Below are 22441 nucleotides of genomic sequence, written 5' to 3' on the forward strand. Positions count from 1 at the left end.
AATATATGTCTATACAGCATGAGGCAGGCTCAGACGGTGTTAGGCCCAGTATGGATTGCACGTCATTGCACAAAGGTTAGAAGGGGTACCGTATCCCCGGATAACATGTATGGATAGCGTACACATTCAAAATATATGTCTATACAGCATGAGGCAGGCTCAGACGGTGTTAGGCCCAGTATGGATTGCACGTCATTGCACAAAGGTTAGAAAGGGTACCGTATCCTCGGATAACATGTATGGATAGCGTACACATTCAAAATATATGTCTATACAGCATGAGGCAGGCTCAGACGGTGTTAGGCCCAGTATGGATTGCACGTCATTGCACAAAGGTTAGAAAGGGTACCGTATCCCTGGATAACATGTATGGATAGCGTACACATTCAAAATATATGTCTCAGGAGGCAGGCTCAGACGGTGTCAGGCACAGTATGGATTTGACGGCCCAGATTACACAGCGGAGGAGCAGGGAGAGGTAAAGATTGCAAATGCTGGGGCCCTGGCCAAGCAAGGGGGCCCACTCGTGGGCGTCGGTACTGGCACTGGGCCCCTCATAGTACAGCGGTGTGTCTGACGGCGGGTGTGCACCACCACCGTCAGAGACACTTGATTGCACTATGAGGGACCCTGTGCCAGTGCCCGCGCCCAAGAGTCGGCCTACCCACCTGTCCAGGGCAACGGCACTCGCACGGTGTCGTGCGCTAGGTGGTGACCCCGGCCATGGGGGGGGAGGCAGCACAGTTAGGGAGTTTTAGAAAGTGGCATATGTTGATGTTGGACATTCAACTGATGCAAAAGGCGAAATAGGTGAAGTACCAGGAAGAGGTGGACCAAAGCAAGCCATTTTTCTGTCACCCTATGTGTCATCAGGGGAAGGTGGGACAAAATCCTTGGAAACCCATGCGTGGTTCATTTTAATGAAGGTTAGATCATCCACATTTTGGGTTGACAGACGGGTCCTTTTTTCTGTCAGGATTGATCCAGCTGCACTGAAGACTCTTTCCGATAGCACACTTGCAGCTGGGCAAGCGAGCTCCTGTAAGGCATATTGTGCCAATTCAGGCCAGGTGTCCAGTTTAGCGGCCCAATAGTCAAAGGGGAATGACCTGTGTGGGAGAACATCGATATGGGAGGAAAAGTAGTTTGTAACCATAGTTGACAACTGCTGTCTCCTGTCATTTTCCATCGATGCAGTATTACCAGTTGTGTGAGCGGTATTTGAAAAATCAGTCCACAACATTGTCATGAAACCCCTGTCTCCAACGCCACTTCTGCTGTGTGCACCACGAACACCTCTGCCAAGCTGACCCCGGCCCGTACGGCTCGTGTGAGAACCATCACCGCTGCTGTGTGCTGGGAATGCCTCAAGCAACCGATTTACCAGAGTTGCTTGTTTATTAGCCAATATTAGGTCAAGGTTCTCCTGTGGCATGATGTTTTGTAATTTGCCTTTATAGCGTGGATCCAGGATGCTGGCCAACCAGTAGTCGTCATCGTTCATCATTTTGGCAATGCGGGGGTCCCTTTTTAGGATCCGCAAGGCATAATCTGACATGTGGGCCAATGTTCCCGGTGTCAATGATGCACTGCGAGTGCTGGGTGGAGGAGCACTTTCTAGCAAATCCACATCCCTCCAGTCACGCACAAACCCTGTACCAGACCTTGCCACGCCAACATTTTCACTTGCCCCACGAGATGCATCCTCCTCCCCTACGTAATCATCCCCATCATCCTCCTCCTCCTCCTCTTCTTCCTCCACCTCGTCCAGGAGAGGTCCCTGAGCAGACAATGGCTGAATGTCATCAAGGATTCCCTCCTCCTCTTCCTCCTCATCAACATTGGCTGCAGACGCCTGCTCCTTAAGGTGCGTCAAAGTTTGCATGAGCAGACGCATAAGTGGGATGCTCATGCTTAGGATGGCGTCGTCTGCGCTTACCAGCCGTGTGCATTCCTCAAAACACTGAAGGACTTTACAAAGGTCTTTCAGCTTCGACCACTGCACGCCTGTCAACTCCATGTCTGCTCTCAAAGTGCCTGGCCGTGTATCCTCCCACAAATGCATTATGGCCTGCCTCTGCTCGCACAGCCGCTCCTCCATGTGCAGGGTGGAGTTCCACCTTGTTGCAATGTCGATAATGAGGCGGTGGTTGGGAAGGTGGAGCAATCGCTGCAGCTTCTGCATACGAACGGAGTGTACAGGCGACCGGCGGATGTGCGCGCACAGTCTTCGCACCTTCTGGAGCAGGGCTGTTAACTCCGGATAATTTTTGAGGAAGCACTGCACCACCAGGTTCAAGGTGTGAGCCAAGCAAGGTATGTGGCTGAGTTTTGAAAGGGCTATGGCTGCCACAAAATTACGGCCGTTATCACTAACTACCTTGCCTGCCTCAAGATGTACACTGCCCAGCCATGACTCAGTTTGTCGCTTCAAGTACTCGGCCAGCACCTCGGCGGTGTGTCTGTCGCCCAAACACATCATCTGCATCACAGCCTGCTGACGCTTTCCACTAGCTGCTCGATAGGGGGACACATCGTGTGCAACAGTGGCAGCTGCAGATGGAGTGCTCGTACGACTGCGCTCTGTGGACGAGCTGTCGCTTCTGGAGGAGGAGGAGGAGGAGGGTCGAACGCCTACAGCCAACTGTTTCCTATACCGTGGGCTAGGCAGCACTGTCCCACCACCGCTGTCCCCTGTGGACCCTGCATCCACCACATTAACCCAGTGCGCAGTGATGGACACGTAACGGCCCTGGCCATGCCGACTGGACCATGCATCAGTTGTGAGGTGCACCTTTCCGCTCGCTGACTGCTTGAGTGCATGGACAATGCGGTCTTTCACATGATGGTGGAGGGCTGGGAAGGCTTTGCGAGAGAAGAAGTGGCGACTGGGTAGGTCATAGCGTGGTACTGCATAGGCCATGAGTTCGCAGAAAGCTGTGCTTTCCACCAACCGAAAGGGCATCATCTCAAACGAGATTAGTTTGGCAATGTGGGCGTTCAAACCCAGTGTACGCGGATGAGAGACTGAGTACTTTCTTGACCTACTCATAGTGTCTGGGAGGGTGAGCTGGACTTGAGAGCTGCATATGGTGGAAGTAGCGGTGGACAGGGCGGACTGAGAGAGGGTTGATGATGGTGATGGAGTTGTTGTTCTTTCTGATGACCTAGAATCAGTCTTTCGTTGATATAACAGTGGGATTCCCTGACTGCTGTGGCCTTGCAACGACACCTCAACATTTGCTGCTGTGCTAACCGGTGGGCTTACAGTGGGGGAAACAATGTAGCGTTGCTGACTACCTTCTTTGTGATCAGTTGCACATGTGGCACTTGAGGTTTGGTGTTGTGTCCACGCTTGCAAGTGCATGCTGGTTAAATGTCTAAGCATGCAACTGGTATTCAAATTTTTCAGATTTTTCCCTCGGCTAAAGGTCTTTGCGCACTTCTTACAGATAACCTTGGCCTGATCATGAGGATTTTGTTCAAAAAACTGCCACACTGCACTCTTCCTACTTTGGCAGACATTTTGCGGCCTAGCACGCTGTGATCTTTTGACCCTCTGGACAAGCTGTCCAGCAACTCTTTTGATGTTTGGAACCTGTCTTTGGAGTGCTCCGGGCCTGCCAGATAACAGCTGTTGCGATGTCGATGTCTGCTGTGGATGCTCCTCATCTGAGCTATTGGAAGCAGCACCCTCTTCCCCCAATGGATGCCAATCTGGGTCAACAACTGGGTCATCCATCACCTCCTCTTCTATGTCATGTGCACCTTTCTCTGTGTCACCGTGTATGGTGGTATAGTGTGCGGGAAGGGGCACCTGAGTCTCATCAGGGTCAAAATCTGGCTCTGTACACTGCGAGGACAATGTAGTGCTCTGAGTGAATGTACCAGCAGAATCATCCATCAGCGGCTGTGCATCAGTGCACTACATGTCAGATTCATCTTGGCCTGGGTAATTCACCATTTGACTTGATAATCCAGGCATGGTATGTGAAAACAGCTCCATGGAGTAATCAGTAGTATGGCCTGCGTCATCCTTCAATCTTGGTTGGGGTGAAGGACACAAGGAAAGGTGTGGTTCATGAACATGAGCCTCCAATGACGACTCAGTGCTTTTACTTTTTACAACTGAAGAAGAGGAGGCGATAGAGCTGGAGGCTGAGTCAGCAATGTAAGACAAAACTTTTTCCTGATGCTCTGCCTTTAAAAGCGGTTTGCCAACTCCTAGAAAACTAAGCGTTCGAGTCCTTATGTAGCCAGACGATGACGCAGGGTCAGCACCTCCTGCATTCGGTCCTATTTTGCTCTTGCCACTACCATCAGATCCACCACCAACACCATCATTACCAGCTGCCAACCCCCGCCCAATTCCACGGCCTCTTCCACCAGCCTTCCTCATTTTTGGTAGAAATGTAGACAAAATCCAACAAACTATATAGTAATGTAAAACAAGGTACAAGGTGTCTATAGGACAGGGGAGTTTTAGAATTTCTGCACACACTTGTGGACAGTGGACACTTGTGGATTGTGTGCGGCCCACTGATATCTGAGCGCTATGTGACACGCTCGATGGCACAGCTGCCTGTGACCAAAGTGACGAGAGGATAATGGAGATTTTGAATCTCTGCGTACACTTGTGGACAGTGGACACTTGTGGATTGTGTGCGGCCCACTGATATCTGAGAGCTATGTGACACGCTCGATGGCACAGCTGCCTGTGACCAAAGTGACGAGAGGATAATGGAGATTTTGAATCTCTGCGTACACTTTTGGACACTGGACACTTGTGGATTGTGTGCGGCCCACTGATATCTGAGCGCTATGTGACACGCTCGATGGCACAGCTGCCTGTGACCAAAGTGACGAGAGGATAATGGAGATTTTGAATCTCTGCGTACACTTGTGGACAGTGGACACTTGTGGATTGTGTGCGCCCACTGATATCTGAGCGCTATGTGACACGCTCGATGGCACAGCTGCCTGTGACCAAAGTGACGAGAGGATAATGGAGATTTTGAATCTCTGCGTACACTTGTGGACAGTGGACACTTGTGGATTGTGTGCGGCCCACTGATATCTGAGCGCTATGTGACACGCTCGATGGCACAGCTGCCTGTGACCAAAGTGACGAGAGGATAATGGAGATTTTGAATCTCTGCGTACACTTTTGGACACTGGACACTTGTGGATTGTGTGCGGCCCACTGATATCTGAGCGCTATGTGACACGCTCGATGGCACAGCTGCCTGTGACCAAAGTGACGAGAGGATAATGGAGATTTTGAATCTCTGCGTACACTTGTGGACAGTGGACACTTGTGGATTGTGTGCGGCCCACTGATATCTGAGCGCTATGTGACACGCTCGATGGCACAGCTGCCTGTGACCAAAGTGACGAGAGGATAATGGAGATTTTGAATCTCTGCGTACACTTGTGGACAGTGGACACTTGTGGATTGTGTGCGGCCCACTGATATCTGAGCGCTATGTGACACGCTCGATGGCACAGCTGCCTGTGACCAAAGTGACGAGAGGATAATGGAGATTTTGAATCTCTGCATACACTTTTGGACACTGGACACTTGTGGACTGTGTGCGGCCCACTGATATCTGAGCGCTATGTGACACGCTCGATGGCACAGCTGCCTGTGACCAAAGTGACGAGAGGATAATGGAGATTTTGAATCTCTGCGTACACTTGTGGACACTGGACACTTGTGGATTGTGTGCGGCCCACTGATATCTGAGCGCTATGTGACACGCTCGATGGCACAGCTGCCTGTGACCAAAGTGACGAGAGGATAATGGAGATTTTGAATCTCTGCGTACACTTGTGGACAGTGGACACTTGTGGATTGTGTGCGGCCCACTGATATCTGAGCGCTATGTGACACGCTCGATGGCACAGCTGCCTGTGACCAAAGTGACGAGAGGATAATGGAGATTTTGAATCTCTGCATACACTTTTGGACACTGGACACTTGTGGATTGTGTGCGGCCCACTGATATCTGAGCGCTATGTGACACGCTCGATGGCACAGCTGCCTGTGACCAAAGTGACGAGAGGATAATGGAGATTTTGAATCTCTGCATACACTTTTGGACACTGGACACTTGTGGATTGTGTGCGGCCCACTGATATCTGAGCGCTATGTGACACGCTCGATGGCACAGCTGCCTGTGACCAAAGTGACGAGAGGATAATGGAGATTTTGAATCTCTGCGTACACTTTTGGACACTGGACACTTGTGGATTGTGTGCGGCCCACTGATATCTGAGCGCTATGTGACACGCTCGATGGCACAGCTGCCTGTGACCAAAGTGACGAGAGGATAAGGGAGATTGGATTGCTTTTAAAAAAGCAGTTTGCGGAGCAGTGGGTAAACAGCAATGCCAGCGTGTCAGGAAGCCTTAAAAGGCAGCCCAACAACCAACACCACTGATACACCACAATATAGCCTCCCCTTGCACTGCACACACAGTGACTTGTGTGTTGTGCAGGCCAAATCGCTAGCAGCAGAAGCAGTTTTTTTGTCTTCTTCCCTGCCTAACGCTCTCCCTACAGAATCAGCAGTAACCTCTCCCTATACTAAGATCGGCAGAAGTAAGATGGCGGTCGGCGTGCACGCCCTTTTATACCCCCTGTGACGCCCACCAAAGCAAGCCAATCACTTGCATGCCCTTCTGAAAGATGGTGGTGACCCGTGCCTATGTCATCACGTTGCCCACAGTGTCCGTGGATCCTGATTGGCTGAAAAAGAGCGCAAAACAAACTTTTGAAACGCGACTTTGGCGCGTAAGTCGCCGACCTCGTGGCCGACCTCATCCTAGGGTCGGGTTTCGTTTCATGAAACCCGACTTTGCCAAAAGTCGGCGACTTTTGAATTTTTTCGACCCGTTTCGCTCAACTCTAGTCCATGACCAATAGAATATATTGGTGCCCTCATGCAAACTTAACTAAAGGACCTACTAGGTTCTTGGCCATTCACTCAAACAGGATCTCTATAACCGATAATGGGACTAGATGACTTTGGAAGTGAGAAGAGGGAGAAGTTATCTGGCAGGTGGGGCAGGACCTACAATAATTCAGGATCTTCTAACCAATAGAACCTCTGCAATATTCTCTCCTGTGATTTCTCCACCCCCAGGTGTCCCCCCAAATCATGGGCCATGTCTAGAATCATCCGCCAGTATGGCCCTGGAACCAACAGCTGCTCCACTATTTCACCTCCCCTCAGTGTAGTCACTTGATACAACAACTCGCTATTGACAGCAAAATGTGGGTACCTGGTGTCAGCCCCTAGCTCTTGAGCAACCCCATCAATCACAGACACATTTTCAAAGGCCCCTTTTAGGGTAAGATCCTGCATTTGAGCAGTCCTGAAATTTTCCCCAGAAACCCCCAGCTCAAGAACCTCAGCCTCATTGGTCACCGGTTCCTCATCACCAGCTAGGACTCAGAAGGGGAACTCTTCCACCTCCGACGGGGATTCATCAGGGTTGCGCTGGCTCCTGCCTGAAACACTGGGCACCAATGCTTTTCCCCACAAGTCCCAGAATAGACCCAAGCACATGTGAGGTTAAAGTCTCTGGATGGTTTATTGTATCATAAACCAAAAACCCAAATGGGTAACAGAAAAACAGCCTTTCGGGCTCAAATGAAAATAAAATAAAAAGTTCATACAAAGTCCTACCCAGGGCCTCTGGGACAACACATATGGCAGCACTCACAGGAGCTGCAGGTCTGGAAGCTTCCTACCTACACACAACACAGACAGTGAAACAAAAAACTGGCTGGAAATTTAACTCCCTTCAGCCACACCCTGTAGGTGGAGATATGGTGAGTAGGCATCCCACCCATCTCTGACCTACCCACCTTGAAATTCAGGCCCATATTTTGACTGGATTGCTCTCAGCACATAACATGCTGGAGAAAACTTATGGCTGCCACATCACGCAGGAAAGCAACCTTTAGAACACATATCCCCCCCTCACGTACAGCGCCAATGACCTTGTCTCAATACATACATACAGACGCATGCACAGGCACATATATATATACAGTATATACATATATATATACTTATATATATATATCCCACCTCTTCTTCAGTTCTTCTAAACTCCTGCACATTACAGGATTTGTGGTGACATCACCATCACATGACCAAAGGTCCTGAAGTTCCACAGACTATAGGATCTGTGATGTGCGTCACTGAAAGTCCTTAAGCAGTCTCAGCCTTGGAAACTATATTGTTAATGCAGAGCTATTATGAATATAATTTTTGCTGTAGATGCTAGGGGCCACTGAGGGAGTGAGAGCCCTGGGCAATTACTCAGTTAACCCTTAATGCCAGCCCTGCAGACAGGTTAGATTTACATACACCCCTTAAATCAGAAGCACTTATTGCCAATGTGCTACTCTGAAAATCTGCAGCAGATTTATGATGTTAGGGCAAATGTGTGTATTGGCAAAAACAACCCTAACTAAAGGCCAAGCAATAGTTACATTAATTGGCATGTAGGTCCAATTATGACTGTATGTTATCACATTCTGTTACAATAAACAAATATTGTTATATGTTTATTATAAATTCATCTGTGTATATTTTGTACTTAGTATTTCTAAGATCAGTATAGTAGGTCATGTGAATGGTTTTAGATTCATTACTTTGGTTGGTTTCACATATTATTTTCATTATTTTATTTATTTTTTGTCATATGGAAAAAATGATCCTGTTTGGTTTTACCCGATTGCCAACGCACCAGGGCATGGAGGAAGAGCTGAGGCTAAGCGCCAGAATTGGCACCATTTCTGGGGCGGCTAAGGGCTGGTGTTATTAGTCTGGGAGAGGGAGGATTGTGCGGATCACAACAATGTTTCTACTTTGTCACAGATGACAATGGAGAGATAATCCAAGTCTTACCACTGCCACAGTTTGTCAAGGAAACGCAACTCTGCTGCCTCCAATTGTCAGGACAATTAGGCAATTGAATGATGGCCATGTATGCTTCTCCTACTAGGCCAGTTTTGGGGGAAATCACAGTGAGCATATGGTATATACACCTCTGATTCCAACACATGGAGTATATACAGTATTTACAGGGTGGGCCATTTATATGGATACACCTAAGTAAAATGGGAGTGGTTGGTGATATCAACTTCCTGTTTGTGGTACTGTAGTATATGGGAGGGGGGAAACTTTTCAAGATGGGTGGTGACCATGGTGGCCATTTTGAAGTCAGTCATTTTGGATCCAACTTTATTTTTTTCAATGGGAAGAGGGTAATGTGACACATCAAACTTATTGAGAATTTCACAAGAAACACAATGATGTGCTTGGTTTTAATATTACTTTATTTTTTCATGAGTTATTTGCAAGTTTATGACCACTTATAAAATGTGGTCAAAGTGCTGCCCATTGTGTTGGATTGTCAGTGCAACCCTCTTCTCCCACTCTTGACACACTGATAGGTATCCATTGTTTCAGATGCTGCACATCTCGTATCTTCACAGCATAGACAATTGCCTTCAGATGACCCCAAAGATAAAAGTCTAATGGGGTCAGGTTGGGAGACCTTGATGGCCATTCAACTGGCCCACGACGACCAATCCACTTTCCAGGAAACTGTTCATGCTGGAATGCTCAGACCTGACACCCATAATTGATGGTATAGTGTGGTATATGGGGTACAAAGATAGTGGGACCATTCTTCATCAATGGAAACCTCAATGCCACTGGATAGCTGAAATTGCTACATGATGATGTGTTGCCCTCTTTATGCACTGAAGATGGCACGTTCTCTGAGTTTTTCCAGCAAGATGGTGCACCACCACATTATGGGTGTCAGGTCCGAGCATTCCTACAAGGAATCTAACCCCCTTAGACTAGCATTTCTTCTGCGGTGTTGCTATCAGTGTGTCAAGAGTGGGAGAAGAGGGTTGCGTTAAGAATCCAACACAATGGGCAGCACTTTGAACACATTTTATAAGTGGTCATAAACTTGTAAATAACTCATTAAGGAATAAAGTTACATTAAAACCAAGCACACCATTGTTTTTCTTGAAAAATTCCCAATAAGTTTTGATGTGTCACATGACAGCGATAATAACTTTTCCTCCACCCCCCGTTCCTAAATCCATTATAAATCCCCCTTCCTCCCTTCCCAATCCCCCACACCCCTCATTGTCCTCCTCCCCCCACATCTCATCATTGTCCTCTCCCCCATCCCCATCATTGCCTTCTCCCCCAGCACCCCCATCATTGCCCTTTCCACCACATCTATCATTGTTTTTCTCCACCACCCCATCATTGCACATTCCACCACCTCCATCATTTCCTCCTCCCCTATCACCCCCATCATTGCCCTTTCCACCATCATTGTCCTTTCCACTACCATCATTATTGCCTTTTCCCACGCCACCCCCATCATTGCCCATTCCACGACCGCCATCATTTCCTCCTCCCCCACACCCCATTATTGCCCTTTCCACCATGACCATCATTGTCCTTTCCACCAGCACAACCATTGCCTTTTCCCCACCACCCCATCATTTCCCATTCCACCACCTCCGTCATTACTTTCTCCCCCACCACCCCATCACTGCCTATTCCACCACCTCCACCATTTCCTCCTCCCCACTACCCCATTATTGCCTTCTCCGCAATCACCCCCATCATTCCCCTCTCCTACACACTGTAATAAAACACTCCGGGATCTCCTTTGCTGGGGTCAAAGGTCACGTGCGTTCAGTATGAAACTCAGGCGCAGAGCTGGATTCGGGTATAACTGACACTGGGTCAGGTTTATTCAAGGTGAAAGCAATGCAAAAGGAAATAAAACATAAAACAAATCCTTGCCTGTCCGGCACTAACTAAACAAAGTACAACCTAACTACCAACTGGCGGGCTTCTCCCGTCCAGCCAAACCACAGTTGCAGTGGGCACTGCTTCCACTCACGTGTGTGTCTCTCACACAGACAGGCTCTCTGTGTTCCCAGGCTGAGACACTCACACAACCACCTTGCATCTTTTTATATCCACCTCCCATTATTCATTAGCAAGCAGGTGTGATACTGACCAGACTAGGCCACATAAGAAAGGAATCTGGGCGAGATATACCTGCCCTCATCCACTATTCCCACATGATTCTCACATATCCCCCCCCTCTGCTCAGACCACTCTGGTCGAGCAATGACACCCGCCAAACAGTGCACTCGGGACAGGGCATCTGCATTTCCCATCTGTACCCCTGGGCGGTGCTCCACCGTAAAAGTGTAGGCCTGCAGGGCAAGGAACCACCGGGTCACCCGGCTATTCCGTTCCTTGTTCAAGTGCATCCACTTGAGAGGGGCATGGTCAGTGATTAGCCTGAACTTTCGGCCCACCAGGTAATATTTGAGGGCCTCTAGAGCCCACTTAATGGCGAGGCACTCTTTTTCTACGACGGCATACCTTTGCTCGTGTTTATTCAGCTTCCTGCTGAGATAGAGGACTGGGTGTTCCACTCCGTCCCTCACTTGTGAGAGTACGGCCCCGATACCGGTATCAGAGGCATCCGTTTGTACCACAAACTCACTGCGGAAGTCCGGAGTCACCAGTACGGGCTGAGAGCAAAGTGCCCGTTTTAGGCTATGGAAGGCTTCTTCAGCCGCTAAACTCCATTTAATCATGACGGAGTCTTTCCCTTTTGTAAGATCCGTCAGGGGGGTAGCGATGGCTGCAAAATTGGGTATGAACCGGCGATAATAGCCGGCGATCCCCAGAAAGGCTTGCACTTGCTTCTTGTTGACAGGTTGTGGCCAGTCCTGAACCGCCTGAATCTTATCAACCTGGGGTTTAACAACACCCCTCCCAATTACATACCCCAAATACTGGGCTTCTTCTAGCCCGATGTGACATTTCTTGGGGTTCGCGGTTAGACCTGCCTCCCACAGGTCGTCAATCACAGCTTGTACTTTCTGGAGATGAGTCTCCCAGTCCAAGCTGTAAATGACAATGTCATCCAAATAGGCTGAAGCATACCGCCTATGTGGCCTCAAGACTCGATCCATCAGTCTCTGGAAGGTCGCCGGTGCCCCGTGCAGTCCAAACGGCATATGCAGATACTGAAATAAACCTTCCGGCGTAGCAAATGCCGTCTTTTCTCTGGCAGCCTCAGCCAGAGGGATCTGCCAATACCCCTTTGTTAGGTCTAGGGTCGTAATATACCGGGCTTTTCCTAACCGGTCTATTAACGCGTCGACCCGGGGCATGGGGTAGGCATCAAATTTTGAGACCGCATTCAGTTTCCTGAAGTCATTGCAGAACCGGATGGTGCCGTCCGGTTTAGGAATTAGCACAATCGGGCTGGACCACGCACTGTGCGATTCCTCAATGACTCCTAACTCTAGCATTGCCTTCACTTCTCGGGAAACGGCTTCACGGCGCGCTTCCGGGATTCGGTAGGGCTTTACGTGAACTGTGACACCAGGTTCCGTTACGATGTCATGTTTCATTAGCATAGTCTGCCCGGGTTTTTCTGAGAAAAACTTTTGGTTGTGAAGTAGAAACTGCCTGACTTCAGTCTTTTGCCGCTCCGAGAGAATCTCTGCAACCCGTACCTCCGGTACGGTATGCGAGCAGACGGGACGGGCCAGCTCCGCTGACAAGGCAGACCGATCTTTCCAGGGTTTTATCAGATTTACATGATAAATCTGTTCAGGTTTCCGTTTACCTGCCTGGTATACTTTGTAGTTTACTTCACAAACTCTTTCCTTAATCTCAAAGGGGCCCTGCCACTTTGCCAGGAACTTACTGTCCACCGTGGGGACCAGGATCAACACCCTATCTCCGGGTGCAAACGTACGGATCTTGGCGCCCCTATCATAGAATCTTTTTTGGGCTCCTTGAGCCTGTATCATGTGTTCTTTGACGATAGGCATAACAGCCGCAATACGGTCCTGCATTTGTGTGACGTGATCTATCACTGTTTTAAACGGAGTGACCTGACCCTCCCAGGTTTCTTTTGCAACGTCTAACAGTCCGCGAGGACGTCGGGCGTACAATAACTCGAAAGGCGAGAACCCCGTGGAAGACTGGGGTACTTCCCTGATGGCAAAAAGCAAATACGGAAGTAAATAGTCCCAGTTCTTCCCATCCTTGTCTATCACCTTTCTCAGCATCTGCTTCAGAGTTTTATTGAACCGTTCGACCAACCCGTCTGTTTGAGGGTGATACACGGATGTGCGTAACGGTTCGATTTGTAACAATCGGCAGAGCTCCTTCATTACCCTGGACATAAAGGGGGTCCCCTGGTCGGTGAGTATCTGTTTTGGTATACCGACCCGACTAAACACATGCACCAGTTCCTTGGCAATCGTCTTGGTGGCCATGTTACGCAAAGGGATGGCCTCCGGGTAACGAGTGGCATAATCCAAGATGACCAGGATATGTTGGTGTCCACGTGCAGACCGTGGAAGGGGCCCAACTAAATCCATCCCAATCCTCTCAAACGGGACTCAATAATAGGTAAGGGTACCAAAGGGCTACAGAACCGGGGCTTAGGTGCAGAGGCTTGGCAGTCAGGACAAGACTCGCAATATACACGAATATCATGATGCATGCCTGGCCAAACAAAACAGTGTAATATCCTTTCGGTGGTTTTCTGGACTCCCAGGTGACCTCCCATCACATGTCCGTGGGCCAGGTCCAGCACCTGCCGCCGGTAGGGTTTTGGCACGACTAATAGTTGCACCGTATCTTCCCCCTTTTTCTCTATCTGATAGAGTAAATCATTCTCCAGAACCATGTAAGGATATGCCAGCCTAGAGCCAGGTTCTACGGGTACCCCATTTATCACTTTTACATTTGTCCTAGCCTGAGAAAGGGTAGGATCCTTTATTTGCTCGCTTTGGAAGTCATCTTTCTGAACTTCTAAATCCGGCAAACGGGGAGGTGGACGGCTGTCAGCCTCCTCCTCTTCCCCGGTCTCCTCATTATCACCCGCCATGACTGAAAACGGGAACTGCAGGTCATCTCCCGCAGACTCTTCCCCCAAGTCTTTCGGGGAGACCTCTTCCAGGGGTTCTGGACCCACACGCGCCCTGGGAGAAGAATCATGTACCCGATTACCCGAGGGCATCAACTGATTCTCCCACAATTGCCAGAAGTGGGGAAAATCCCGGCCCAGGATAACATCATGCAATAACGCCGGGACGAGTCCCACTTTATGTTGCACAGACCCATAGGAAGTAGTAATGCATATGACCGTGGTGAGGTACGAACAGGTGTCTCCATGCACACATGTTACAGAAAATTTGTCTGATGGTCCAGTCGGGGCTGACACCAGACTGGCCTTCACCAGAGTCACCACACTTCCCGAGTCTAACAATGCCACCACATTTTTGCCATCAACAGTTAAACCACACAAGTGTTTTTCCACATCCTTTTGACCGGCATTCACACTCACTACCCGTGCAACCATAGACATGCGTTTTTTAGAGTCTGTGACGTTGCACTGCATGGGTTCAGTAGTGACCGGACAGTTCGCAGCAATATGTCCCATCTCTTGGCAGCGAAAACACCTAACGGGCCCCTTGCTTAGACCATAGTTCGTTACTCTCGGCCTCGCAGTGCGGGCAGTCCCGTTTTCCTCCCCCACTGTCTTAGGGATTTTTCCATCTCCCCTACTCCCTGGAACAGTCTTACCGGTTCCACGTGGAGATAATGAAGAACGAGGTGGGGTAGCGTCGTCTCGGAGTCCTTCCGCCACGGAGTAACGTTCAACCAGATCCACCAGTTGATCTGCCGTCGTAGGATTTCCATGGCTTACCCACTTCCTCAGGGCTGGCGGTAGAGCTCTCAGGTACTTGTCCATGACGACTCTCTGGATTATCTCTGGCGCTGTCAGCACCTCGGGTTGTAGCCACTTCTTCGTCACGTGGACCAGGTCGAACATCTGTGACCGCGGTGGTTTATCCGGCTGATAAGTCCATTGATGCACTCTATGTGCACGGACAGCGGTCGTCACTCCCAGCCGGGCCAAGATCTCGGCTTTCAATTTGTCAAAGTCCTGCGCGGCTTCAGGCTCTAAGTCATAATAAGCCTTTTGGGCCTCACCGGAAAGAAACAGGGCAATCAGGCCGGCCCACCGTGCCTTCGGCCATTTTTCTCGTACCGCCGTCCGTTCAAACGTGGTCAGGTATGCCTCGACGTCATCTTCGGTCGTCATCTTCTGCCAGTACCGACTCACGTGAATCACTCTCGGCTCGGCTTCCAGGTTAACCTCATGTAGGCTTGCCAGGCGCTGCGCCACCTGCTGGAGAAGCGAACGATCGGTAGCTGTCATGTCCACCAACTCCTTCAGCTGGGCCATCATCACCCGATTAGCTTCTTGCTGGACGGCGGTGGACTGTACCAGCGCTTTCACCACGTCCTCCATGCTCATGCTTGCAACGTGTTGCCCGCGTTCTCCACCACAATGTGATAAAACACTCCGGGATCTCCTTTGCTGGGGTCAAAGGTCACGTGCGTTCAGTATGAAACTCAGGCGCAGAGCTGGATTCGGGTATAACTGACACTGGGTCAGGTTTATTCAAGGTGAAAGCAATGCAAAAGGAAATAAAACATAAAACAAATCCTTGCCTGTCCGGCACTAACTAAACAAAGTACAACCTAACTACCAACTGGCGGGCTTCTCCCGTCCAGCCAAACCACAGTTGCAGTGGGCACTGCTTCCACTCACGTGTGTGTCTCTCACACAGACAGGCTCTCTGTGTTCCCAGGCTGAGACACTCACACAACCACCTTGCATCTTTTTATATCCACCTCCCATTATTCATTAGCAAGCAGGTGTGATACTGACCAGACTAGGCCACATAAGAAAGGAATCTGGGCGAGATATACCTGCCCTCATCCACTATTCCCACATGATTCTCACAACACACACACTCACTCACCTCATGCTCTTCCGCAGCATCACCTTCGAATGCAGCTGCACACACACTCACACACCTCACCGCACGCTTTCCCGCAGCATTACCTTCACCTGCAATGCAGCTTCCTCTCTCTGGCACAGCCATAAGCTGCGGTGCTGGATGACGTCATTCAGTCATGCCGCTGACTACTGTGACAGAGACAGGGGGACGGGCAGGGAGCAGGACAGAACGCTTCAGCTCTGCTGTCATTTTCTCTTGTAGGCATTGGAGCTGCAGGGATCTCTCCCTGCCCGCCGCACATGAGGGCAATCTGGCCAGGGCCCCCCTGGAGCCTCGGGGCCACATAAACAGGCCAGATTGCCCTCATTATTAGCCACCCTGCAGGGGCCCCCTGGAGCCTCTGGGCCCCTATGCAACCACACTGGCTGCACATGCGGTATGTCTGCCCAACCCCAGTACGAGAATATGGGAAGCAAGGTGTGCCACAGTCCGCGCTGCTGAGTCCACAAAATCACCTGGGATGCAAGATGTTGTAACAAAGTACTTCTTTATTCCTTCCTACGCGTTTCGGTGCCCTTCCTGGCACCTTCCTCAGGGATATATTGAAGGTGCCAGGAAGGGCGCCGAAACGCGTAGGAAGGAATAAAGAAGTACTTTGTTACAACATCTTGCATCCCAGGTGATTTTGTGGACTCAGCAGCGCGGACTGTGGCACACCTTGCTTCCCATATTCTCTGGCAGTTTTTCCACGTTGGAATGGTTGGTGGAGGTCCTGCAGCAGCTGATACTGTGTTATGTCTTCTAGCCAGTTGTGGGTCACACAACTGGAATAGGTGAGTGGAACTGCATTTCACCACTCACATCGTAGTGTCACTAGTGATAGGGCACTATTGCGCCTCTTGTTCCCCCACCCTTTTTGTATCAACCCCAGTACGGTCACTGCCAACTTCATAATAACAAAATGAACTGAACCACTACTAGCGGCCACCACCAATCGTTTATACATTCCGATTGGACACCCATTAGAGGTAGCGTATGGCTTCAGGAGTGCAGTTAACATAGCAAGAGGAACAGAGCTATAAAATATATATGTTTAATCCAGAAATGTAGGAAGTGTTTATAAAAGATATGTATAGATGGTACAAAGTGGGAACAAAATAATACAAAATAAACAATTACATAAAATAAAAAGGAATAACAAAAGAAAGTTACTAAACCTGGTGTCACGGAAATAGCTCAGACCTTAGCGAGGGAAGCACTCTCACAGCAAACTATGTCTTCCAGAATGAACAATGACCCAAACACAAAATCTGTTTTTTTGTTAGCTCCAGGTTATGCTCTCATACCTCCCCTTGACAATCTTGTGTGGATGCTGTTTGTGGCATGTGCTCAGCCCTTCAAAGTTTTATGAGATCCCCAACTTACAGGATAGCTCCGCCCCTGGAGGTCCCAAGCGGTAGATATTGTCGTCATGTTTCATATCATGATTTTATCTTTCGATAGATATGAAATATGAGAGGTATAGCATCGGCTATAGGAACCTTATTAAGCTGGAGGGGTTCTAATGGCACTACAGTGATGTGAGTGAATGCATTCTGTTCGTCCCATGATACAATGCCGAAAATCTATGTCCCATAAGTATAGGATTGATGCAAAACCACTATATTCATATCTGGACCCTGGAGAAAGAGAGTCTACAATCCTGCTTTGATCAAAGGAAGCACTATCCCTGGAAAAGAGTATTTCCCAGAGAAAAACTCCTGTTGTAATTACCTGTCTACGACAGGTGGTCTCAGTTTTAAAGGAGGTTGAATCGTAATCTCTCTCTATTTCCTCTGTTTTAATTAGTTTCTCTTTCCCTAGGTTTAATTAGTTAAACATTTTAATGTGTAGCCCTATTTCAAAGGAGGTTGATGTGTTAGGTCTTCTCCCTTCTGGAGAGGTCTTACAAATTTTAATTTTTCTCTATGACATAAATGTAACACCCAAGGATAGTCATGGAAATTAATATAACTTAACTATAATTGAGACCATTTGGTTTCAATTAAGGTGTCAAGCATTTGGCGGATACCATAATGGAAACTAAATAGACCCCATTATAGAAAAAGTGATATGTCTGATGGTTTTTTGCAGCTGATATGCAACAAATACAGTTTGCAACAAAACTGATGGTGGTTCTAGTGTCGTATTCTTGTACTGATAGTGGTTTTGGTCACGTATTTCTGTACTGATGGTGGTTCTGGTGATGCATTCCTGTTCAGATAGTGGTTCAGGTGACAAATTCATGTAGTATTGATTGTTCTGGTGCTGCATTCATGTATTACTGATGGCTTTGGTGATGTATTCATCTAGTGATGATCAATATGTTGATGTATTCATTACTATAAAAATCAGGAGTATATGAAAATGAAACCAAAATCATCATCAGCACATAAATAGAACACCAGAGCCATCAATAGTACATAAATACAGCACCGGAACAGTCATCAGTAAATAAATAGGTCACTAGAACCACCATCAGTATATGAATACATCACCAGAACCATCATCAGTAAATAATGACAACACAGTCAATACCATCATAAGTATATGAATAAGTCACCATACGTGTTAGGAGTGGCGGAAGACACTAAACAAAAAATAAAGTGCCTTCGCCACCCGGGGTCCACCGTGCGGTGGATGGAAAGACCGCTGATAGAGAGACAGAGCACAAGGCGGTAATGTGCACAAGGGTTAGACGGCACCCAGTGCACAAAAGCAAGTTCTGTTATACTCACAGAGCTGCAGGCAAATAAGCTCAGATTAAACGCTGAGTCTGTTCAGAGTCACAGACACTCAGCGATATAGTCGCGGTATTCGCGGTCACAGGAGTAGCCTTAAACAGCAGGACTACTCCGTCTAGACCTACCGTCAAATAAGGTGCAAAGCGTCGCAACCGCGGACGCAGAGAAAGCTGCAACTGCAGCGCGGCAGAACTGAGCCATTGGCAAGGCGCTGCAATAACGCTGGCGCAATGCAGACGCTAAGCTGCTGAGCAAGATGGAGCATATGCGCGTTGGCGCTAGCGCTGCTACTGGCTGAACCCAAACACTCACACAATCGTATTATCAGAGGGAAGGGGTTTCTTAATAAGTCAGTCACCAGTCCAAGCATCCATCACCATACATACAGCAACAAGTATGAAATATTAGCGCATGGCGGAACAGCCATGTGCACTTTTTATACCAAACGGGACCTTCCGGATGTCTCCAAGGCTCCAGGAGGAAGCCAATAGGATTAGACACAGGACCTGAGCATGTGACTCCCGAACTCCAATGGGAGCTCGTCCCATAAGCATGCTCAGTGGAGGGAACAGAGGACTTAGCCTCTGGAGAGAGTTGCCGCAAGGCACTCTCCTCTGCAATCTCCTCTACTGCAGATGAAATGCAGGAGACTGCAGCATGTAAGGGTCTAGATTTCATCATAGGAAAGGAAGAAATCAGACTCCTAACAATACGTCAATGAATACATCACCAGAACACACCACTAGTACATGAATACATCACCAGAATCATTATCTATACTTGAATACAAGAACAAAGCTTAGCACAATAATCAATTGTAATGTCAAATCAGCCTCATATACAATTGCATTACGTGAACCAACAACTTCCAGTATATCCATAACAATTGTAAGGAGATACTGGGAGTTGATGTTAACAGCCATCTTCAGACTGTGGACCATACAGGAATCATGATACAGATGATATCCGGCACTCTGGTGTATATAGGTTGGTGCCTGAGTAGGGTTCCAATCCATTATAGTAGATACAGTGGATTTGGTAAGTGTTCAGACCCTTTACATTTTTCACTCTTTGTTTCGTTGCAGCCATTTGGTAAATTCAAAAAAGTTCATTTTTTTCTCATTAATAATATGCTGCACCCCATCTTGACTGAAAAACAGAAATGTAGTAATTTTTGCAAATTTATTTAAAAAAAACCCTGAAATATCACATGGTCATAAGTATTCAGACCCTTTGCTCTGTATTGAGTAGAAGCACCCTTTTGAGCTAGTACAGCCTTGAGTCTTCTTGGGAATTATACAACTTGGATTTGGGGATCCTCTGCCATTCTTTCTTGCAGATCCTCTCCAGTTCCGTCAAGTTGGATGGTGAACGTTGGTGAACAGCCATTTTCTGGTCTCTCTAGAGATGCTCAATTGGGTTTCGGTCAGGGCTCTGGCTGCGCCAGTCAAGAATGGTCACAGAGTTGTTCTGAAGCCACTCCTTTGTTATTTTAGCTGTGTGCTTTGGGTCATTGTCTTGTTGGAAGGTGAACCTTCGGCCAAGTCTGCGGTCCAGAGCACTCTGGAAGAGGTTTTCTTCCAGGATATCTCTGTACTTGGCCGCATTCATGTTTTCTTCAATTGCAACCAGTCATCATGTCCCTGCAGCTGAAAAACACCCCCCTAGCATGATGCTTCAACCACCATGTTTCACTGATGGGATTGTATTGGGCAGGTGATGAGCAGTGCCTGTTTTTTTCTACACATACTGCTTAGAATTATCACCAAAAAGTTCTATGTTCGTCTCATCAGACCAGAGAATCTTATTTCTCATAGTCTGGGAGACTTTCATGTGTAATTTTAACAAACTCTATGCAGGCTTTCATATGTCTTGCACTGAGGAGAAGATTCCCTCTGGTCACGCTGCCATAATGGCCCAACTGGTGGAGGGCTGCAGTGATAGTTGATTTTGTGGAACTTTCTGCCATCTCCCTACTGCATCTGTGGAGCTCAGCCTCAGTGATCCTGGAGTTCTTCTTTACCTCTCTCACCAAGGTTCTTCTCCCACGATTGCTTAGTTTGGCTGGACGTCCAGGTCTAGGAAGATTTCTGGTGGTCCCAAACGCCTTCTATTTAAGGATTATGGAGGCCACTGTGCTCTTAGGAACCTTGAGTACTGCAGAAATTCTTTTGTAACCTTGGCCAGATGTGTGCCTTGCCATAATTCTGTCTCTGAGCTCCTTGGCCTGTTCCTTTGACCTCATGATTCTCATTTGGTCTGAAATGCACTGTGAGCTGTGAGGTCTTATAAAGACAGGTACTGTATGTGCCTGTACAAATCAAGTCCTATCGGTTTAATTAAACACAGCTGGACTCCAATGAAGGAGTAGAACTATCTCAAGGAGGATCACAAGGAAATGGACAGCATATGACTTAAATATGAGTGTCTGAGCAAAGGGTCTGAATACTTATGACCATGTGATATTTCAGTTTTTTTTTTTTTTATAAAAAGCTGAAATGAAACAAAGAGTGAAAAATTTAAAGGGGTCTGTTTACTTTCCGTACCCACTGTAGATAAAAACTCAGTACTCAGGAGGATGAAGTGAAATAAAACAAAGTTTATTTATTCATGCAATTCAATAAATCCAGACTGTAACTCCAAGAGCTATTGACATTTCGGTCCTGTATGCAAACCTTCATCAGAAAGATGCGGATTGCTATGGGTGAAATGAATGAGTCATGTGAGTAGCACTATGTGAATTGCAACCATCGTCGCAGGCTGTGTGACCGAAACATCAATAATTTTCTGGATTTACAATAGACATTGTTTTCTTTCATTTCATCTTTCTAAGTGTCAAGTTTTCATCTATCCACAGCACTGTTGAGACATAGTCAATATCACAAATAAACATTTACATCCAGATATCTTGTAGGTGACATGGTCTCTGATTGAATTGTTCTCTTTCTTTTCTTCTCCATCCGGTCCAGTCTCCATGGTGACTTTATCCATGGACAGCTCTTCTCTGTAGACTTACATCTTCTCCGGTCTTCTGCTGCACATCCCCACATGGTGCCCTTACAAATAAGTGTTATTAAAATGCTCCTGAGTGAAAATATCTGTCTATGCTAAGCCCTAAATAAGCAACCTTCGGGATATGGTCTCCACACTGTCAGCCTTAATTAAAGATAACCACCCCTCTGTCTTCCATTATTAGCTACTAGCTGAAGAGCCCGGTGCTGCCCAGGCATAGTAACTAACTACGGTTAGTTATAACAAAGTATAATGATTATATCTATACTGTATATATAAAGCTGAGTGTAGAGCCCCGCCCACTCCTCATAACCACATTCACTATAATATCCCTCATCGTCCCTTCAGCCAGAGCTACCGGACTGCAACCCCTAATATCCCACATCGTCCCGTCACCCAGAGCCACCGGACTACTACCCCTAATATCCCACATCATCCCGTCAGAGCCACTGGACTACTACCCCTAATATTCCACATCATTCCGTCAGCCAGAGCCACCGAACAACTACTACTAATATCCCACATCTTCCTGTCACAGCTGCCGGACTACTACCCCTAATATCCCACATCATCCCATCACCCAGAGCCACCGGACAACTACCTCTAATATCCCACATCATCCCGTCAGCCAGAGCCACTGGACTACCACCCCTAATATCTCACATCATCCCGTCAGCCTGGGGTCAGAACCAGAGCGCTGAGTGGAACGGCCCTAACTTCCATACCG

The sequence above is a fragment of the Dendrobates tinctorius genome, unplaced genomic scaffold (assembly GCF_039654945.1).
Source record: "Dendrobates tinctorius isolate UK_male_01 unplaced genomic scaffold, ASM3965494v1 ptg000051l, whole genome shotgun sequence".
Taxonomy (NCBI): domain Eukaryota; kingdom Metazoa; phylum Chordata; class Amphibia; order Anura; family Dendrobatidae; genus Dendrobates; species Dendrobates tinctorius.